Below are 23940 nucleotides of genomic sequence, written 5' to 3' on the forward strand. Positions count from 1 at the left end.
ACCTCAGCTTGGTCCAGAATCAGCAGAGCTGTCAGCCTTGAAGAGACCATGCAGTGCATAGACTGAAGACCTGGACTCCCTGTGATTGTCTAAGACACCCAGTACTTAACAGAACTCTGGGGGCCTCAATAACCACTGAGATTGAATTTTCTACCAAGTTTGGGGAGGGGATATGGTCTCTAAGTAGATTAAATCATGTTAGAGAATAAAAGAAATACAATATTTCTTTCACTCCACATTTTGGAGTAAATACATGCCCACCACGAGATTGAATACTAGGGGGAAGTAGTAAAATCTGGAGAGAGTCTCAAAGCAGTTTGGTGTGAGCTACAGGTGTCTTTTATAGGATTCCCTTGGTCATGCGTGGGGAAGGAGTAGTTAAAGTTGCGGGGCAAGTGCAACCAAACGCTCAGTGAATGAAAGAAGAAATGCTCCTCGCCCTTTCAGGGACCAATTCCAATCTCCAGAAAGGCATTCTTTCTATCTGACTTCCATCTCTCCCACAGGAGAGATACATAGAAAGTTGGGCTGCCTTACCTTAATCTATTGCTTCCCAGCAGTGAAAGTAGGCCTCCCAAGTGGCCACCAATGTTGTAGGGGCAAAAATGTGCTTCACGCTTAACTGGAAAAGAAGCTCCTCCTTGAGTTATGTGTCATTAGTGAATCCTAATGTCATTAGGTACAAGAATCAAAATTTGCATGGAAATCATTGCAGGGAATTGTTTCCTCCCCATGCTGGTATTGATTTCCCAGCGCCGTTAGCTGCTTAATGCTACTGCTTTTAATTGATTACTCCAGGGGAGTCCCTGAGAAGCAGGATTCTTCAATTGAGATGCTAGGACATTCATTGAATGTGATTCGACAACCCCAATTGACTCTGGAGACCTCTGCCTATCTATAGCGCAATCACAGCAACCCCACAAGGTTTAATAAATAATGTGGCCCTTCCAAATGCAATACTCAGGCCACAGCCCGGTTAAAAATATGAACCTGTCTCGTTCTGTTTACTTGCTAAAAAATCAATGATCAAGCCATACATTTGTAACTACACACAAAGTTGGGTATCTGAGGCTTATTTTTAAATCTCTTCTTGTTTCCACCTCTGTATATACGTGAAAACTCTAAAATGCCTGAGTTTACCCTCCTGCCTTAGTGAGCCATTGAGTGACTCTAACTAGAATCTCCTTTGACTAACCAGGGATATTGTAGTGTTCGGTATTTAGAACACCATTGTTGCTACTGAGGACTAGAGAAGCAGAGAAGTGCTGGGGTGAAAACATACTGAGATGAGGAAAGCTCAGGGAGCGCTTCAATACCTGCTAATTTACCCAAACTTCGGCAGGAGCTTCTTGTTTTCTGATTCACTTTCCTCCTAAATGTTGGCCTCAGCAAAAAGGCTGTGGTTCATCAAGTCAATCCAAATGACCGAGTACAGAGTGCCTTGGTGAGGCTGATTATATATGTCAACCCACAAATTCAAATACATAAGAATTTTTTTAGAACATAGTCTATTTTGAGCTCCCATTCCTCCAGGTAATATAAAACTTAATCTCAGTCAATTCAAGGTCTCCCCACAATCTGTGCGGTTGTGGTTAAAACAAGCAGAAAGTATTTGATCTTCAGTTGTCTTCTGCTGTCCACTCTGGAGTCCACTGAGAGGTACACTGTCATGTATGGCCTTGATTGTCTCTGCACACGCATTCCACCCAGGCCTCAACTACAGCTGCACTCAGATAACTGCTGTGCCTCCTCAACCCTGAGTTGAAGCCTTCTCAGGCCGAGGGGCCCCTCATGGCTATCCAGAAAACACTTGGTTCTTCCCATACATCACCAAAGTCTACGGAATTATGAGGCTCTCTCAAGCCCTGTCTCCTGAGATAACACATGCAGCCAATTCTGTTCTACTGCTCTGGCGCCAGTCTGGGTTCAAGGGAGCTCTTCAGGACTTGTTGCCTCCACCTCTGTGGGGAGAGGCAAGGCACAGACTCATCTGCTCAGATTCTCCATCCCCCACCCTCACATTTGAGGATTAGATTATTTCCTCAACCTCGGTTTTGGCCCCCTAGCACCTCTGTTAAGGGAGTTACCAAGGACTTTTGGTCTAACTCGTGTTCCTCTCACATCCCATGGAATTTTCATCTAGTCTTGGGAGAGAATAACTGGCTACTATTGATCCTGTATCCTTTCAAATCTATTGTGTATGTCATGAAGTGTATGCCCTGGGTTCTTTAGGGCTTACTTCAGCTTTTGAAGTTCAAAAGCCCTGGTTCCGGAAACTCTAAATAGGTTTTAAAACTCAAAGGCTAAAAATTAACTTTTTTGTTTTCTGCTCTTCTACTGTAATAACCTTTCTCTTAGGTGATAAATGTCTTTGGTGAATATGGGAGGGGCTAGGTGTGAGGATGCATGCACATGCGCACACACATACACAGAGGGTAATTTACTAAAACATTATCCCAACATGCTACTACATACTTAAGGCCATCATAGAAACTAGGGGAGACAAAAGAAAGACAGTCTGTGTGCTAAAGGGAATACAGTTTCATTACAGAGACCATGATTTATATATCTGAGACACTCAAAAAATGCATTGTCACATATAATTCAGGGATAGCTTGAATGATACTTGAAGTGCTATAAAGAAGCCAAATAAGAGAGCTAACAACATGAACCATAGGGGTCAGAGACAGTTGCATGGAAACGATTGACCTGAAAGGAAGAAGGTAGAGAGGAGGAAGTAATAAATGAATAATTTCATCTCGAAAACTTTTCTCCAGGCAAGTGTCATGTCCCTTATATTAGGCTTTTTATGGTGCTTTCACTGTCCTCCCGCGATTTTGATGAAAAAGGCTATTTATGTCTTTTAAAAACTTATTTGCCCTAGAGCTCAATTCACTTATTATTCACCATGTACTTATTAAACACTTACAGTATGCTGAGCCCCATGCTAGGTACTATTAGGGCTATTTACATAGAAGGGAACAACCTGGATCTCTTACCAAGAGGGAACCATATAATGGGCAGTGTTGTGTAGAGCAGCAGCTCTCACATTTGTGCACGCATCAGAGTCACCTGGAGGACTTGTTAAAACACAAGCCTCACCTCCAGAGTTTCTGATTCAGTAAGTCTTTGGCAGTACCTGAGAATTTGCATTTCTAACAAGTTCCCAAGCAATGCTGATGCTGATGGTCTGGCAGAAACGACTGGCATAATGGTTGAGAACCCACAGGATTTATAGTCAACCAGACCTTGGTTCAAATTCTAGCTCTGGCACTTATTAGCTGTGCAACCCTGAGTGTATTATTTAGCTGCTTTGAGCCTCTGTGTTTTTATCTATAACACTTGATACAACAAGCTTCATCAAATATATTTTGAGATCTGTGTGTCTAGGTACAGGAGAAATAGCAGTGAACAAGACAGATGTAGACTTTCTCGGTGACAACCATTAGATACAATCACAGAAGGTACTGTGTAATTACCATTGTGATTAGTACTGTAAAGGAGGGCAGGGTACTATGGAAAGCAGGGAAACCCAATCCAGACTCAATGGTCAGGGAAGACATTACTGAAGCAGGCTGATACCTGAACTGTAAGTAAAAGGGCCCTTTTCATTAGTAGGGGTAGTAGGGTAGGGCTGCTACTATTTGGAGCTTATGGATGGGCAAGGGATGATGTGGCTGACGGTGTGTGTGGGGCTTCTGAGTGTGGCTAATAGGGAGTGGTAACCAGATGGGGCAAAGAGGGACATGGGTTATAGAAGAGGCAGATAAGGCTGGTGGTAGTGGGTGAGGCTAGAGGGTGTGGCTAATGGAGGAAGATGTGGCAGTGGGCATGACAGTGGGGTATTGTGGTGGGGTAATGAGGATATTGGGGAGGTAAAGCCTAATGGAAGTGGTGCATAAGAGGTCGTTTATGTTAGGCAAGGTTAGTCAGTGTGAGTCGTAAGTGATGGTGGTTTAAGTGAAATCATTATAAAGAATAAAGGGACATTAATTTAGACAAATGAATCAGAGAAGGCCTTCTTGCTGTAGTAATACTTAAGTTGAGACCAGAAGGATGAAGAGAGAGGTGATGTACGCTCCAAGCAGAAGGAATTGCACATACAACAGCTCTGAGACAGTAGGGAGTTGAGGGTTCTGTGGAAACCCAGTGTTGCTAGAGTACGAAGAGTGAAAGGGAAAATGGTGGAAGACGAGGTTAAAGAAGTGGGCAGGAACTAAACCAGGCAGAGCCTTGTAGAAATTGGTAACGAGCTTAGTCTTTATCATAAGAGCGATTAGAAGCAATAAGATCAACTTAACATGTTCAAAAGCTCACTCTGGCTATATCATGGATAATAGGCTGGAGGGGGCCACCAATTGGGAGACGTTTGGAGAAGACTGAAATAACCCAGCAACTCAGCACCGAGTCACATTTTTCTACTGATGGAATACCTCCATAATCAGAGCCCTTCCATGTCTTGCCTCCCCTGTGATTCCTTGCCTGGTATCCCAGGAGTGAGACTAGTTTTCCTACACAAAAATTAGTTTCCTGATCTGATTCTGGATCTGAATACCTAATACCCACTACCATAATCCCTTGATAACTGACCACCAGCTCATCTGGACTCTGCCAATCACCAACTACTTGGATGACCATTGTCAACTGCCCCACTTCTGCCTGGCCAACAGCCTGATTCTTGGCTTAGTTTGTCATCATGGATACTTACACTTGCACCTTACCTGCTTTTAGCCCTCTGTGGTCTGATTTGATTCTGAACCTACCCTGATTGAACTCCAACCATCATGTACTCAAACCTATAATAACCAAATCATTAAACCCTGAAATTACATGTTTGTCCCAGCCCCAGCCTTCCGCTTCTCCACTAAGCCCTCCTGAATTCCCAAGTCTTGTCTATTCCAATCTGGCCTATTCCACCACCACCCAAGCCCTGATTCTACTAGCAGGTATGTTGAAGTGGTAGAATACCATTCAATAATAAACATAGCCTGGTCTTGCTGTCTGAACATGGGATGTGGACTATTTGATACTCTTGGGCTCTTGTAATTATACAACTTAGGCTGGGTAAACAAGTCAGAGATGCTCCTTTACAACATCTGAGCTCCCGGTGCAGTTCCTGGGAAGTCAGACTCACATTTGAATGGATTTGCCTGAGGCCTCCTGGTAGTTTAATAAGTGAATCTATTATATATCCTAGATTATAGGCATCACTTGGGTGAAATCTCTGTATTCACTCTGAGGCAATAGCCCTAGGAAACAAGAAATTTCTCCTTCCTAGGTCGCTGAAACACCATATTAACTGTGTGGATCAGATACGCATCTCTGAATGTGTAGGTTAAGGCCCAACTGATCAGGTCCATGTTCCTCATATTCAAGTCATCAAACTGCAAGTGGAGATGAGGGGGCAGGGGAGGGAGAGGTGATGCTACTAATAGGTTCAAAGTCCCTCAGTTTTCTAGACTTTTGTTGGAGTTCTCTGGGTGTGAGATCAGAGGTAGAGAAGTTGAGTGACCAAGTGTGATGGATGCAGACACAGAGGGCAGGTTTTTGGATTCAAGATCCTTCATTTGTAAATCTGCTACTTCTTATTGTAAAGACCAAAATAATTTGGGGGGCAGGTGCAGTGGGGAGAATTCTCTCTCAGAAAGAGTCATCTTGCGAGGAATCTGGGAGGTCTCTTGATCAGGGCATGGTGGTGGCTTTGGTGCCAGGGGCTGGTGACAAGGGTTTATAGGTTAGAGCAAATAATTCCTGGGAGCGGGAAACTCAAGGCTCTGAAAAAGAAAAGTGTCTGGTAGGCCTAGCCCAAAGAGCTGAAGTTAGAGGACGTCAGGAGTCCGCAATAGGCAGTAACGGCAGCAGGATGTCAGAGTACCAAAAAGAGACCAAAACCAACAGGAACAAACCAAAGAGTGGTCAGTCCTAAAGTCAGAGTTTGTAGGACTAGACAAACACAAGAAGTTCCTTTCTTTAAACTCACCACGAGCTCTATGGAACCAAGCTTGAAGCTGGCTTAGTCACAAAGATGATGCTCACATCCAAAGTGTTGAGTTTTTGACTGGTTGGCCCCAGGACAAAGTATAATAAATGGAATTTAGTTTTTAGGTTCTCACTCTTCCCTTGTGGCACCCTCTCACCCCAAGCATCACTTGTTGCATCCAACCACACAGAACTCACCTATCAAGTCTATTGTCTCACACTGCCCCAAGGTCCAGAAATCCCTGTATCCTGGGTCCCCTCCCATGGTCTCTGACAGCCGGTCAAATCCAGGCATAACAGATTGAATGTTGCCTAACACGTTTTTCCTTTGCATTTTAGTGGAAGCTTTTAACAATGGTGTCCTTCAGTGATATCACCCAAAGCAATAATTCTAATATTGGAAATATCTGGCTCTCCAGCATATCTGGGAGAATTTGGAGGGCCAGTATAAAACAAATTTATTCTCTTATGGTTCTGGAGCTCAGAAGTCTGACATGGGTCTCAATGGGCTAAAATCGCCATGTATATATGGCTGGTTCCTTCTGGAGGCCCTGAGGGAAAAGCCCACTTATTTGCCTTGGCCAGCTTCTAGGAGCTGCCTGATTCCTTGGCTTTTGGCCCATTCCTCCATCTTCAAAGGACATCATTCTAATCTCTGCTTCTGTCACCTCATCACCTTCTCCTCTGCCTCTGTCTCCTCCTGAGTCCCATTTATTAAGATCCTTGTGATTACATTGGGCCCACCCATATAATTCAGGATAATTTTTTCATATCAAGATCCTGGAAGGCAGTGTCAAGATGGCGGTGTAGGCGGACTCTGAACTCATCTCCTCCCAAGGACACAATGAATTTACAACTACTCTTGGAACAAATACTCCTGAGAGAGAACTAAAAACCAGATAAAAAGAACCCCAACAACAAGGGACAGTGCTGATTGAGGTAGGAGAGGAAGAAATTCCTTTCTGGAGAGAAAAACACCACCTTTTAGCTGCAGCACTTCATGGCCAGTCAGGAGCAATGCTAAGGTATGCAACCTTCCCTGCAGGGGTTGGGGATCTGAGTGGTGGAGCATAACCACAATGAGCAGCTTTTGGAGTCAGTACAACCGAGATAAGTGTCATAACATCTGGCTTTGCTGGCTATTAACAACAACAGGGAATACCCCTGGAAAAGCCATCAGACATAAGGGGGGAAAAATCCTGCTCTTAAAGGGCCCACACACAAATTCACTCATTTGAGAAGGTAACCTAAAATCACCAGAAAGTACTTTGGTGAAAAGAGACTCACTTGATAGGTTCTAGGTGCATCTCAGTGAGAGGTGAGACCTCCCCAGGCTTGGACCACCTCCCCTGGGAATGAGACATTGGTGGCAGCCATTATTGTGACCTAGTAAAGATGTGCTGACACAGATGCTGCCAAACACCATTGGAGTTCTTCCCCTGGCCTATTAGCCCAGGGCTCTGCCCCACCCACTAGAGCACTGACTTAATCCAGCTCAGCCAAGGCAGGCAGCCTGCCCTAGGGCCTGGCCCCACTCAACAGCAAGCCCTGGGGCAACTTGTGGGCCCACACAGGCAGGGTGTATGGGACCTCTGCAGTGGGGTGAGCAGGTCTGCCTTTGTAGGGGAGGGTGTGTGTGAGGGGCAGGCTTGTATTGGTGGAGTGTGTGGGGCCTCTGCAACAGGACAACTGGGTCCACTTCAGTGAGTCGAGGCATTTACACAGGGTGGGACTGCGTTAATAGGGTGTGTGGACCTGTGGGCAGTGGGACTTGTCAGCTGCAGCAGACTTGTGCTTCTCAAACAGCCACATATGGGATCAGCCCCACCTTCCAAAGCCTGAAACAACTGGTTGCTACCATGCCTAGGGTCAGCCCCACTCAGCTGCACTCCAGAGAGAGCTGACAACAGCCTTGTAGGCTGGAGATGTACAGCAATTGTAAGCCACTGAGCCTAATAACCAGCCACAATGGGGGACTACTCACTTAACTAAATAAATGCAACAGGAATGTGCTATTAGGCCTTTCAGCCAACTGTACTGAGGCTCCCTATGCCCAATAAAGTGACTGACGGATCCATATCAGCCACACACAGCTGAGCATTACAACCAGCTGGCAAGGGGGACAGCTTAGCCTTCCCAGGTACCTAGGCAAGAACAATCCTACCACAACAGAAGGACATACATAGCCCAGACAGGGGACACTCCTGGGAAATTTGGAACTGGCGATGAAAGGAAGCACACTGCTAAGCCTCATAAGGCTTACATAAGACGACCTCTCCAAGATCAGGAGATGTAGCTGACCTACCTAATACCTAGATATAAGCCCAGAGACAGAAAGAAAATGAGGAGGCAAAGGAATATGTTTCAACTAAGGGAAGAGGACAAAACCCCAGAAAAATAACTAAATGAAACAGAGATAAACAATCTACCTAATAAAGAGTACAAACTAATAGTCATAAGGATGCTCAGAGATCTTGGGAGAAGAATGGAGGGACTCAGTGAGAAATGCAACAAAGAATTGGAAAATATAAAAAAGAACCAATCAGAAATGAAGAATACAATACTGGAAATGAAAAATCCACTAGAGGAACTCAATAGCAGAGTAGATGATACAGAAGAATGGATCAGCGAGCTGGACGAAAGACTAGAGAAAATCACCCAAGATGAACAGATAAAAGAAAAAAGCATTAAAAAGAAGGAGAACAGTCTAAGGAAACTCTAGGACAACATCAAGTGCACTCACATTCATATTATAGGTATCCCAGAAGGAGAAGAGAAAGACAAAGGGGCAGAGAATCTATTGTAAGAAATAACAGCTGAAAACTTTCATAACCTAAGGAAGGAAAGAGACAACCAAGTAGAGGAAACAGAGAGAGCACCAAACAAAATAAACCCAAACAGGCCCACACCAAGACACACTATAATTAAAATGTCCAAAATTAAAGATAAAGAGAGAATCCTAAAAGCCATAAGAGAAAGGCAACAAGTGACATACAAAGGAAACACCATAAGGTTATCAGCTGACTTCTCATTAGAATCCTTACAGGCTAGAAGGGAGTGGCACAATATATTTAAAGTGCTGAAAGGAGAAAACCACAGCCAAGAATACCCAGTAACGTTATCATTCAGAATTGAAGGAGAGATAAAGAGCTTTCCAGATAAACAAAAATTAAAGGAGTTTATCACCAAGAAACCAGTGTTACAAGAAATGCTAAAGCATTTATTTAAGTGGAAAATAGAAGACCACAAATAGGAATAAGAAAATTTTCAAAACAAACAATAATATCACAGGTAAAGGGAAATATATAGTAAAGGTACAGATCAATCACCTATGAAGCTAATATGAAGGTCAAAAGACAAAAGTACTAAAATTATCTATTACCATGATAAGAGGGTAACAGATACACATGCACAAAAAAGAGGTTAGATATGATATCAAAAACATAAAATGTGGGAGGAGAGGAGTAAAAGAGCAGAGCATTTAGCAACAGGTCAAACTAAAGAGATGAGACAATCAACTCAGTATAGTTTGATATATACATAGGTTATTATATATGAACCTCATGGTAATCACAAACACAGAAACCTATAAGAAAATACACAAATAATTAAGAGAAAGGAACTCAAATATGATACTAAAGAAAACCATCAAACCACAAGGGAAGAGAGCAAGAGAAGAAGAAAGGAACAGAGAAAAACTACTAAAACGCCCAGAAAAAGGTTAAAAAAAATGGCAATAAGTACATTCTTATGAATAGCAACCTTAAATGTCAAGGAACTAAATGCTCCATTCAAAAGGTATAGGGTGGCCGATTGGAAAAAAAAAACAAGACCCATATATATGCTGCATATAAGAGAAACACTTCAGACCTAAAGACACTCACAAACTGAAAGTGAAAGGATGGAAGAAGACACTCCATGCATATGGCAATGAAAACAAAGCTGAGGTAGCAATACTTATATCAGACAAAATAAACATTAAAAAAATGTAACAAGAGACAAAGAAGGGCATTAGATAATGATAAAGGGAACAATCCAACAAGAGGATATAACACTTGTAAATATATATGCACCCAACATAGGAGGACCTAAATATATAAAGCAACTATTAAGAGACATAAAAGGAGAAATATACAGCAACACAATAACAGTAGGGGACTTTAACACTCCACTTACACCAATAGAAAAACCATCCAAACATAATATTAATAAGGAAACAAGGGCATTAAATGACACATTAGACCAGATGGACTTAGTAGATATATATAAAACATTCTACCTAAAAACCACAGAATACACATTCTTTTGGAACACAAATGGAACATTCTGCAGGCTAGATCACATATTAGGCCACAAAACACGTCTCAATAAATTTAAGATTGATATAATACCAAGCATCTGTTCTGACCACAACGGTATAAAATTAGAAATCAGCTACAGGAAGTAAATGGGAAAAGCCACAAAAATGTAGAGACTAAACAAAATGCTACTGAACAATGACTGAGTCATTGAAGAAATCAAAGGGGAAATCAAAAAATACCTGGAGACAAATGAAAATGAAAATACGACATGCCAAAATTTACAGGACACAGCAAAAGCAGTTCTAAGAGGAAAGTTTATAGCAATATAGGACTACCTCAAGAAACAAGAAAAATCTCAAATAAACAATCTCACAGTCAACCTAAAGGACCTGGAAAAAGAAGAACAAAGACCAAAATCAGTAGAACAAAGGAAATAATAAAAACAAGAGTGGAAATAAATGAAATAGAGACAAGAAAACAAGAGAAAAAAATCAATGCAACAAAGAGCTTGATCTTTGAAAAGATAAACAAAATTGACAAACCTTTAGCTAGAGTCAAGAAGAAAAAAAGAGAGAAGGCTCACATAAACAAAATCACAAAGAGGAGAAATTACGATGGACACCTCAGAAATATAAAATACTATAAGAGAATAGTATGAAAAGCTATATGGCAACAAATCAGATAATCTAGAAGAAATGGATAAATTCTTAGAATCATACAATCTTTCAAAATTGAATCAACAAGAAATAGAAAATTTGAATAGACCAATCACCAGTAAGCAGCTTGAAACAGTATTCAAACACCTCTCAAAAAATAAAAGTCCAGGACCAGACGGCTTCCCTGGTAAATTCTACCAAATATTCAAAGAAGACTTAATACCTAGCCTTCTCAAACTCTTCCAAAAAACTGAAGAGGAGAGGAAGCTTCCTAACTCAATCTATGAAGCCAACATTACCTGATACCAAAACCAGACAAGGACAACACAAAAAAAGAAAATTGCAAGCAAATATCCCTCTGAACATCGATGCAAAAATCCTCAAGAAAAACCCAGCAAATCTAATACAACAATACATTAAAAAGATCATACATCATGATCAAGTGGGATTCATTCCAGGGATGCAGGGATAGTTTAACATCTGCAGATCAATCAACGTGATACACCACATTAACAAAATGAAGAATAAAAATCATATGATCATCTTAATAGATGTAGAGAAAGCATTTGACAAGATACAGCATCCATTTATGATGAAAACTGTAAATAAAATGAGTATAGAAGGAAAATACATCAACATAATAAAGGCCCTGTATGAGAAACCCACAGCTAATATTCTCAATGGAGAAAAACTGAAAGCCATCCTTCTAAGAACAGGAACCAGACAAGGAGGCCCACTTTCACCACTCTTATTTGACATAGTATTGGAAGTCCTAGCCAGAGCAATCAGGCAAGAAAAAGAAATAAAAGGGATCCAAATTGGAAAAGAAGTGAAACTGTCACTATTTGCAGATGATATGATTTTATATATAGAAACCCCTAAAGAATCCACTAAAAAAACTTTTGGAAATAATAAAAGAATACAGTCAAGTTTCAGGATACAAAATCAACAAACAACAATCAGTTGCACTTCTATACACTAACAACAAAGTAACAGAATGAAAAATTAAGAATACAATCCCATTTACAATTGCAACAAAAAGAATAAAATACCTAGGAATAAAGGTAACCAAAGAGGTGAAAGACCTGTACACTGAAAACTATAAGACATTGTTGAAAGAAATTTAAGAAGACACAAAGTAATGGAATGATATTCCATGCTCTTGCATTGGAAGAATTAACATAGTTAAAATGTCTATACTTCCTAAAGCAATATACAGATTCAATGCAACCCTTATCAAAGTTACAATGACATTTTTCACAGAAATAGAACAAAGAATCCTAAATTTTAAATGGAACAACAAAAGACTCTGAATAACCAAAAGAATCCTGAGAACAAAGAAGCTGGAGGTATCATTCCCCCTGATTTCAAAACATACTACAAAGCTATAGTTATCAAAGCAGCATGGTACTGACAAGAAAACGGACACACAGATCAATGGAACAGAAGCAAGAGCCCAGAAATAAACCCACACATCTATGGACAACTCATTTTCGACAAGGGAGCCAAGAACATACAATGGAGAAAGGAAAGTCTTTTTCAATAAATGGTGTTGGGGAAACTGGACAGCCAATTGCAAAAGAATGAAAATAGTCCATTATCTTACACCATACACAAAAATTAACTCAAAATGAATTGAAGACTTGAATGTAAGACCCGAAACCATGAAACATCTCAAAGAAAACATAGGCAGTATGCTCTTTGTTTCAGTCTTAGCAGCATATTTTCAAGTACCATGTCTGACTGGTCAAGTGAAACAATAGAAAAAATTTTAAAATGGGAATACATCAAACTAAAAATCTTCTGCACAGAAAAAGAAACTATCAACAAAACAAAAAGACTGCCTAACAATTGGGACAAAATATTTGCAAACCATGTATCTGATAAGGGGTTAATATCCAAAATATACAAAGAACTCATACATCTCAACAACAAAAAAACTAACAACCCAATTGAAAAATGGGCAAAAGATCTGAACAGACATTTCTCCCAAGAAGATATACAGATGGCCAACAGGCACATGAAAAGATTCTCAACATGACTAATTATTAGAGAAATGCAAATCAAAACTACAATGAGATATCACCTTACAGCCATCAGAATGGCTATAATTAAGACAAGACAGAACAAGTGTTGGAGAGGTTGTGGAGAAAAAGGAACCCTCATAGACTGCCGGAGGGAATACAAACTGGTGCAGCCACTATGGAAAACAGTATGGAGATTTCTCAAAAAATTAAGAATAGGGGGCCAGCCTACTGGTGCAGTGGTTAAGTTTGCATGTTCCACTTCGGCAGCCCGGGGTTCACCAGTTCAGATCCCAGATGCGGACCTTTGCATGGCTTGTCAAGCCATGCTGTGGCAGGCGTCCCACATATAAAGTAGTGGAAGATGGGCATGGATGTTAGCTCAGGACCAGTCTTCCTCAGCAAAAAAAAAAAAAGAGGAGGATTGGTGGCAGATGTTAGCTCAGGGCTAATCTTCCTCAAGAAAAAGAAATTAAGAATAGAACTACCATATGATTCAGCTATTTCACTTCTGGGTATTTATCCAAAGAACATGGAAACACGAATGCATAAAGATACATGCACTCCTGTCTTCACTGCAGCATTATTCACATTAGCCAAGACTTGAAAGCAACCTGGTGTCCACGAAGGGACGAATGGATAAAGATGTGGTATATATACACAATGGAACACTACTTAGCAATAGAAAATGACAAAATCTTGCCATTTGTGACAACGTGGATGGACCTTGAGGGTATTATGCTAAGCGAAATAAGTCAGAGGGAGAAAGTCAAGTACCGTATGATCTCACTCATAAATAGAGATAAAAACAATAACAAACACACACTTAGAAATAGAGATTGGATGTAGGGATGTGGGAGGGGATCCCCCCAGAGGGGAAGCGAGGAGGGAGGAGAGCGAAAGGCGTGGTTAGGCACATGTGTGTGGGGATGTATTGTATCTAGTCTTTGGGTGGTGAACAGATGTAATCTACACAGAAATTGAAATATAATGATGTACACCTGAAAGTTATATAATGTTATAAACCAATGTTACTGCAATAAAAAAAAAGATCCTTAACTTAATCCCATCAGCAAAGTCCCTTTTGCATATCAGGTAACAGCTTCACAGTTTCCAGGCGTTAGGATGTAGAAATATTTGGGGTATCATTATTCACCCTACCACAGGGAACATTTCAAATTATAACATGATTCAGACATTTTCTGTGTCTTCACATAGTTTATGGATTAGAGATTTGAAAGAAATGTGAAATAACTCAGTGTTACGTTTACCCAATGGTCATCTTCCAAAGGCTGTATGTGGACGGCAGGAGGTGACTGGGGGAGGGGGCACGCATGTTCCAAAAGTTCGGCAACGGGACATTTGGAATTGGCCTCTTACCTGAGTAACTCCACTGCCAATTAGGACCAGGCTCTGCCTTGTGCTTTCATTTGAAGCCTCATTTCATGACAATTCATTTCAGTGCTTCTGCTGCTTTTCCAATACAATTTGCTCTTGAGCCCAATTGGTGCTCTCAGCCTGGTTGGAGATTGAAGGTTAGCTTCCTTCAACTCTGGCCTTGATCAAGGAAATAGGAAGTGGACATTTGGAAAATTTATCTGGGAAGGGAGGGAAATTAAAACTGAAGGGAATCCAATTGTTCTTCAGAAATGTCTAAAGAAATTAGAGCAACGGTGACTCAAAATGACATTCTACTTAGCTCACAAGCTCCCACTTGTTTGGCACTCTGTGGGGCAGAAGATAGCCTGAGTGTCTGTGTGCAGGGAATCTGCACAAGCCTCGGAAGCTGAGAGCAAGGACATAGTGGTGAGCTAGACAAGACACTATGCAGGGCCATCACTTCGTGAAGTTTGTGTTCTAGGAAGAAATGTATCTAACAGCTACCAGTGATCATGTACTTACTATATGCTAAGCACTGTGTTAAGCACACTGCATGTGTCTTGCCATTTACTTTAACCTTCATAACAACCATGTAAGGTAGCTAATATTACTTCATTTTACAGGTTAGGAACCCAAGGCACAGAGAGGTTAAGTGACTTGCCTGATGTCAAACAAGGCAGAGGTAAAATTTGAACCTAGGTATGTCTGACTCCAAAGCCCATGCTGTTATCCACTATGCTATACTGCTCCACATGGAGCCCTGGTTGGGGAATTCTGTGTTAGAGATGTGGAGGTTTATGGTACCAAATACGTCATCATACCCGCTTACTAAAACTATTCTCCTCAAGGACTTAACTACCACATTAAGGAAAGCACCAAGGACAATTTCACCAGATTTTCATGAATTATCATATTTGGGTAATGGGTGAGATCCAGGCATGTGTATCTTTAAAAACAAATTATGTGATCATAAGTTAGCCAGGGCCAAAAATAACATGGCACACATATTATCGTGCAGGGGTAAACCCCCTTCTGGAGAAGAACCATGTCTGACCAGGGTGTTAATTCCGATAACCATCCTACCTGGAATGATCCTCAGTTTTCTCTCCATATGCATTTTTTAAAAGCCCTATCCAGTCATTCCCTACACACCTTACGAATGGAAGAAGCCCTAGGTCGCACATCTTTCAATCAGAAGCTTCCACGTGTCATCTGTTTCCAAGCCTCCAGACTGGTTCAGAGGTATGAAAGACTTCAAGGGCCTGGGATCTGAGATTTTAAAGAAAGAAAAAAAAAAAGAAGGTATGTAAGTACCTTACCAAGAAGGTTTAGAAAAGGTTATAATTTGGAAAATTGATCATAGGAGCCAGATAAATTTGTGCAGGGCCTCAGCTTAATGACAGAGGCAGGACATCATCAAGACTTGCTTGTTGGAAGCTGCCCTTATGCCTCAAGCCAGCCCCCCTACCTCCAATACATATTGGCTCAACTCCTGCAGGTTTGGGTCATTCATTCAACAGACCTTTATTAAGGACTAATTATGCGCCCAGCACTATGCTAAACACTGCAGGGGACACAAAGATGTACAAGACACAATCCTGCTCAAGATAGTACATCTATCTTGCTATTCAGACTCCCCATCAAGTACAGGAACTGCAGAAAAGTACAGAAACAAAAAATGAAAATTGACTCAATGATGAAGTTCACTTAACTCTGGGTCATTTTCCTTTTTGTTTATTATTTCCCTGTCCCCTTCACTCGGCAACTCCTCTCTCCCTGATCTCATTCTTTGAACCGCAGATGGCCTTTCCTCTCCCCTCCTCAAGTTACGGCCCATTTTTTGTTCTTCAATTATCTTCCTGCTGCTTCATGAAGATTTACCCCCAACTCCCTCTGATACCTGAGACTTTCACCTATTCACGAGCATCACACTAGCCCAATCCTAACACAGAGACCACCACCAACAACAACAAAAACAACACGGCCTACAGTTTGAATTATGAGACCATGCCTATCAAAGAACTGGCAACCACTTGGTGGCAGCACACCCAAATTCAAACGGCTGGAACTATTTCTAGGTGAGAAGGAACTGCCTGAATTTACAAAACTAAAGTTAGAAAATGCCAGATATGCAAAGCTAAAGTTAGAAAATGATAACTGTGTCACAGCTATAAAGTATTATCAGTTGTACTCAGAAAGACTGAATTGAGAGTATGTTGCAGCCCCAATAACTGCCAAAAAAAAGAGGGAAAGAGAAAGGAGACAAAATTTATTATGGGAGTAGGGAGTGCATCCTCAGGGCCATAGCCACAAGAAAGAGCCCTGAGTCTTAACGTTTTAGCACTAACGGCAAAAAGCGTGTTGCGTCTCCATATTCCCTTAGAGAAAACTAAAGTTAGATTAATTGAATAATCCAGACTATTGGAAACAATGATAAGCCAAATGAAAACGCATATATAGACATCTTTCTTGCTGGTATAATGGGCCATTAATAATAGGATACTTACAATAATACAAGCAGCAAGTGTATGGCTTTGGGAAATGCACTCATAGGGAGTCAAATCCTCCTCTGAGATTTGTATTAAATGTCAAAGGAGTTCCCATTGATGCTGAAGGCAGTGGGCTGGTGTAGATGCCCTCCCGAGGCTCTTGAACTCTACAGAAACACAGAGACTATATTCTAGTTCTTAAGCAGCCAGAACATGGTAATTATTAGCAGCCCAGCACAACAAACTGTCCCTGATATCTTTGGAAATGTGGGGTTCAGAATAGCTTTGCAACTGGCGCCTTAGTCAAATGATCTCCACTTGATTAAGGAATGCCCATGCCTTGCATCCTAGATGCCTGAAAAACAAACAGCTTTCCCTGTCTCATTAGAGCTTCTCTATTTCTAGTGGAATAAGTCTATAGTTTTCATTCATAATAAGACATCCCAGCCAAGAAGCTCAATGGTAAAAAGTAGAGAGTATTTTAGCTCAGCTGGCATGCGTATGTCCAAAGCCAGTCAAAGCCAGTCAAAATTGAGTTCCTACTATGTACCCACCCCTGTGCCAGCTGCTAAAGGGTAGACAGAAAAAGCATTAGCATGGTGACTGATCTCAAGTGCTTACAATCTAGTTGGGAGATAAGATTAACATATAATACAATTAGATAAAAGAATGTGTTTTGAGTTGGATTGTTCAGAGGCTAGGTGGTGGCATTAAGAAAAGAGGAAAGTGAGGGGCCAACCTGGTGGCATAGAGGTTGCATGCTCCACTTCGGCAGCCCAGGGTTCAGATCCCAGGCACAGACCTAGCACTGCACATCAAGTCACACTGTGGTGGCATCCCACATAAAATAAAGGAAGATTGGCAGAGATGTTAGCTCAGCAACAATCTTCCTTAAAAAAACAAAAAAAAGGAAAGTGAATGTGAACTGGAGTTGTTGTCAAGAACTGTGAAGGGTCTGATATTTTATTCTACTTAGAAGCTAGCAAGTTAGCCTGCCACAATCTCATGGATACTGGTAGAAAACTTGAGATTCCTGGATTAGAAATCAAGGACAATTTATTGCTCATAGCAATAGCAGCAGCCAGAGTATCAGCACTTTTGCTTTGGTTCTAGAGTCCCAGTTTCTACAGGACAATGTGAAGAGGGTCAAATGACACCTGTACATGAAGTAGGTTGCATCACAGGAGAGGAACCCTGAGGTTACCGAACTCAAGCTTATAGAATCTTTTATAATGGGCAATAAGCATGCCTGCCCTTTGCACCTGAGGGAGATACTATCTCTGCATTGCAAGGCTTTTCCCTATATAAACATCCTCAAAAACATACTCTGGAACAATGGGCGATCAGTGTCTCACTTGCAAGACATTTAGATCCACAAGAGACTCGGCAGTTAGGCAAGAGTTGGTGGAGTCATGGCTTATGGTAGGGAGTGCAGATCACAGCACAAATTGCTCATGTGAATCCATGTCCATTACAAAGCACATGTCCTAAAAATGACTAATAAAATCCTAAATGGTTCAGAGCTGCAAAGGCCTTTGTCCAACATACTCATTTTGCAGACATGGAGACCGAGTCCCAGAGAAGTCAAGTGGTCCAAATATCATCGTGATGCTCAACTAGCATGTTTCTTAGACCTGATTAGACATGTATATTCTGTCCCCACTGAACAATGTCCTACTTTTATAGTAGGATGTTAGTCGAGCACCTCATTAGAAATAAAATTACTACCTGCACCAGGTTTATATTAATGTATTGACATCTACCGCACTTGTTAAATGAACCGTAAATCCCATACACTGAAGTCATTTTCCACCAAATCAAGACAGGCTTCAGTCAAAGAATTAGCATTGTGATATAGTTAATGCCTGGCATTTGCAGGGAGTCTCTGACTAGATCATTTCAGATAAAGAGAAAAAAGTGTGGAGTCACGAAATGGTGCTGACTAAATAAATCATGCTGCAAGCATCCTAATCCAGAGCTGGAAGTTTAAGGGCAATAATCAACTCGAATTGACTAGCTGGTGAAGCCATCTAAGGATTCATGGTTCTTTGTTTGCTAATGTGCCTGTACTTCACTACTTTCTCCTAGGTTCACAAGTGCCTTAAATAATACTACTTGCTTTGTCTAAGAATACCTTTGGTCTTTCTCAATTTGCATAGCAGCAGAACTATAGGAAAGGGTGAGGAGGGAATATAAGAACCATGCAGAACACTAAAACAGAACCCCAAGTATAAAAAGACCTTCTTGTATCTGTGGAGAATCTGAATAAGAATAATAATCCCAGAGCGAGAAACTTAATTGGACTTAAATATATTTTCTGGTTGGGTTTCATTAAACCTGGACCAGAAAGCCAGGAGCAAGAGTTAAACAAATGAAAAATCTACTTGTGAGTTTTTTATTTTTCATGCAAATCATGCCCCAGTGTGAGAAAATATAGCTCTTTTTAAAACTAGGAATATACTGGCATATAAAAGCCAAATACGGAATGAAGTTGAGTGTGTCCCTCAGCCCCGACCATCATCCCCCACCTCTAGGCTTTCAATGTCCCAAGGATGACTTAAAAACCATTGCTACTTGTTACTGGCTTCAGAAGAATTAGCTTGTTCTTGCTCCATAAATTACTTTAACAGAAGACTAGTGTTGAGATCAAGGGAGGTGATAATCTCGTTGCACCTGGCAGCCCACATCTGAAGTATCTGTATCCAGTTGTGGACACGATATGTAATAAGAAACCTTGCAAAATTAGAGTGTGTCCCAAAAAAAGCAGCCAAAATGATTAGGGGACTTGAAATCTTAGTCTTTGAGGACTAGTTGAGAAACCTAAAGATGTTTAGCCAAAAGAATATTTAGTGGGAAATCATTAGTGGTGTCTTCAAACTTTGGTAGGGTTCTTATTTTTAAAAATTACTTAGTCTGGATGGCTCAAGAGAACAAAAATGGGGTATTGGTATGGTTGAAAAAGAAAACAGATACAACTCAGTAAAAGAAATAACTTTCAAATAATTGCAGCTGTCTAAGAATGAAACGGGAACCAAGTAGGGCAGGATCAGTCTTCTGAACAGAAAATTCCATTAGCAGTGTTACTCCCTCCCATAGGGCTTAGTACACTCATAGGGTCTGGGTGTCAGGACTTTAAAGTGGCATGCTTCCATTATACTTCCACTGCAGGTGGAGTAACTCTAAACTCACCACAAAGACCCAAGGAGGTAGATCTTTTCTCTGTATTACTACATTTCCACCCCACTTAAGTATGCTGAGGCATGCCTTATTGGCTCAAGACCCACTGCACAGAGAACAGGAGAAATTAGGCTATGTCTATCGCCTATCCTACCTCTCTTAGTTTTTCTCACAGTGCAGACCTAGAAGGCAAGAACTTGACCCCTTATACTTTGTGTCTGTATAAGTCTGGCTGTTGATATGTTGAAGGAGGAGATTTAGTGAATTTAGAAAAATCCTCTCTCAACAATGTCTAGCTTTCAAGCTGTATTCCTGGTATAGAATTCTATTTTGAATGTCAAAAGCTGAAGGTTAATGTTTCTTTCAAATTTTCTTCTCAATCTTGTTTCCTTAGCAGTAGATGGATATCTTAAGCTAAGAAAAAAAAAACATGTAACCCAAAATGCAAATTAAAAAACACATTTCTATTTTTTCAAACTATTTCCTCTGTTACATGTATTATCATTTATTCAGCATATTCATGGTATATGCTATAACACTGTATAAATCAGGATTCTTTCAAAAGCATATGAGAGAAACCCAATTCAAACTGTTTAAGAAAAAAAAGGAACTTATAAATTGGGAAGTTCAAGGAGTAACCTTCTCCAGGCACAGGCAGATTGGAGAGCTCACACACTCTACCCTCTCAACTCCCTTCTGTGTGTTGGGTGTAGAGGAGGAAGACAATTCCTCTACTCTCTGGGTCCTTCTGGCTGGCCTAAGAATTAAATCAACATGAGACTGAATAACAGGAGAAAATCAAACACAGCTTTATAGCACATATACGTGGGAGAAACCCACAAAAACTGAGTAACTCGCCAGAAGGGCTGAGGTCGCCACCTTAAATACCATCTTTAGCTAAAGACAAAGGAGTGTGTTTGGGATAGGGGGAGTCAGTTATGCGAGATTACCAGAAAAAGCACAGTAAACAAGAGTAAGGGTATTATGCAGATTTAAGTCCTTGCCTTCTGCATTGACAAGAGTTTCTAGAGATAAGGTCATCTCCCCTTCTTCCTGGTACAGAGAGGGACATACCTTTACAGATGGGGATTTACCTTACAAATGTAAATGTCTCTTACAAATGGTTACTTCTACTTGGTTTTCACAGCTCACCCCCTTTCTGCAATTTCTTAAAAGTTACCAGCCCAAAATAATCCTCATTCCAAAGAGATACATCTTGAGGTGGCAAATTCTGCTACCCTACATGGGTTAATCCTGTAGACAGACTCTTTCCATATGCAAAGGAAGATGACTGCCCACAGCCCCAGTTTTATATGCTCCCAGTTTAGAAATCCAACCAGAAAAAAGTTTATATCCACCCCAGCACCCAAAAGTCAACCCAGAAAAGGCATATGATTGACCCTGCTTAGATCTGTTACCTACCTCTAGACCATTGTTGCCAAAGGATAGGATATTACAAGAGGCCCATTCTAGATTACACCATTATCACTATAGCCAGGGTTGGGGGTCATCACAATTAACAACCCTACAGGATCACATGGAATGATGGAAGGGACAGTCTCTCAAAGGACATAGAAGGTTGGACAACAAAACATCAGATGTCAACCCCACAAACATCACCTCAATCCTTAAAATTCTTCAACTTATTCTCATTTAATTGAAATAAGCTAAATATCTTTCCCAAAGTCACAGAGCTGTTTAATAGAGCTGGAATTCAAAGCCAGTCTTGACTGATTCCCAATGCCCTTGCTCTTTCCCCTGCATCTTCTATTTTTAATGTCACCTCACCCTCTTTGAGTGGTATCCAGTGCCCTCTGCTTCCATCCTTTAACCCCAGTCAAAACCTTCTCTGAGAAAAGGAGTTGACAAACTCACTGGCACTCAGCTATCTGACACTGAGTGACCGAGATTCAGGTATTCCTCCAGGGAAAATTATAATTTAGCATGTATCAACTTTAGGAAGCAGAATGGCTTCATAATTAAGGGAATTCATTTATGGCTCAGACCTGAATTTTGGTCTTGCCTCCAATACTTGCTAGGTGTGTGATCTTGGGAAAGTTATCACTTTGAGCTTCACGTTAACTCATCTGTAAAAATAGAAATAATACTACACACCAAACAGCCATGTTGTAAGGACTGACTGAGTTAGTTCTGTTAAAATTCCCAGCCCAGAACTTGCCACATGGTTCACGTTAAACAAATATTTATTTCCCCCATTGCAAAGGGGTAATTCAAGTTTTGTTTTTAACCCATAGATGAGGGGATTTTGGAGAAGGCCAGAGGCCCTTTCTTTCTGTTCCTCTGAAATCTTACCATAGAAATACCTTGTATGTATGGGCATGCATCACTTAACAATGGGAATATGTTCTGAGAAATGCATCAGGCAATTTCATCATTGTGCAAACATCAGAGTGAACTTACCCAAACCTAGATGGTATAGCCTACCACACACCTAGGCTATATGGTACTAATCTTATGGGGCCACCATCATATATGCAGTCTGTCATCAACTGAAACATCGTTATGCAGCACATGACTGTACATAGCTTTAGCATCTTAATTTTTTTCACACATCTTGGCTCTTTTGATCATTTTAACAACCCATAATAGGGCAAACTTTGTTAAGCCCTATTTCACTGATTAGGAAATGCAGGTCTGGAAAAGTTGAGTCACTGCCAGAACTGAGGCTTTTGCCTTCTAATCCAAAACTATCTTCTGGTGGATAAGATCATATCTCTTGGTAGTCATAGTAGGGGAGAGAGCAGTTTCTTCTATTTCTCCCATGGAATTTTTTTCCCCTCCTCCTCTTTTCCCCATCACTAGATTGTTCAGTCTGGGCTGTTTGTCATGGGTTTGTTAGGGGTGCGTGAAAAACTTCCTTTACATATAAAACTCTCTTCAGTGAAATAAACAAAAGGGCATCTCCTTTCATGGGTGGTAACATAATGTTTTGTTGTTTTAAGTTATATATTTCCCAAAGTTAGAATTATTCAAGTCTTAAATGTCACCCCATGTGAATGTCACCCTATTCCTGCCACAAACCTTTGCTTCTGGTGCTTCTCAGCAGAGATATGGTGCCCTCTTGTGAGTTTCTGCTTCACTGTCTCTGCCACCAGAAATTCTACCTGAGGACCAGGTCTATGTCTGATTTATCACTATATCCCCAGCACCTAGCACAGAGCCTGGCCCACAGGGTGACAAGCTAGTCAATATTTATTAAATGAAGTGATCATTATACAAGGAGAGAACTCTTTTATTGATTCAATGACAATTAGAGGATAGTCCCTGCCCTCTAGGAGCTCAATGTCTACTTGGGAAATGTTTTACATCCCCCATTATAAGACCCTGGAGATTCATGGCTTGGTTTTAGTCATCTCTGTATCCTCATCACCTAGCATAATTCTTAGCATACCCAGTGTTTCTTAAACTTGCCCACTTAGCTACCCCTAATGGTAGAGAGGAGTAGATACATATTCCTGAGGGAATATAGAGACCTCAGATTGAAATGGCCTTCACAAGCAGAATTTTCTTTGAAGTCTTGAGTTCTACCTTAAAAATTCATATAAATATTATATACCACAACACAGCAATTTACACTTATAAAAATATTTTAAATTACTTAACACTGAATAAAAACATATTCCAGAAAGATGCCCATGCCATGCTAACTCAAATACCCAGCCAAGTAGGTAAGATGGTCTAGATTCAACTTAACACTCACAGTGGAGAGCTTAATGGCACTCTTCATGAAGGACCTGGTCTTTCCTGAGGCTAATTGGCACAGTTAGGAGTGAGGATGAATTGTGTTTGGATTTTTGTCTAAAATGACTTCCCAGAATGCCCCCAAAATGTCAAGCTTCAATTGATAAGCTAGGCTGCATCCCAGAAGCAAGGGAACATAGCCTTCCTTGGCGGAAGAGGAGCAAGGAGTGTG

General features: G+C 40.8%; 1 long non-coding RNA gene across 1 annotated transcript in view; it reads right to left on the bottom strand.

Annotated features, from left to right (window-relative positions):
- Positions 1-16997, bottom strand: part of LOC111771528 (uncharacterized) — a 181822-nt gene extending 164825 nt beyond the window's left edge. Inside the window, exons 1-3 of the long non-coding RNA XR_002805394.2 lie at positions 16848-16997; positions 15493-15609; positions 14341-14517 (exon numbers count right to left, since the gene is read on the bottom strand). This is a non-coding gene — a long non-coding RNA (uncharacterized lncRNA). The remainder of the gene's footprint in view (positions 1-14340; positions 14518-15492; positions 15610-16847) is intronic.
- Between the last annotated feature and the right edge of the window lie 6943 nt (positions 16998-23940).

This window comes from Equus caballus, chromosome X, assembly GCF_041296265.1.
Source record: "Equus caballus isolate H_3958 breed thoroughbred chromosome X, TB-T2T, whole genome shotgun sequence".
NCBI lineage: Eukaryota > Metazoa > Chordata > Mammalia > Perissodactyla > Equidae > Equus > Equus caballus.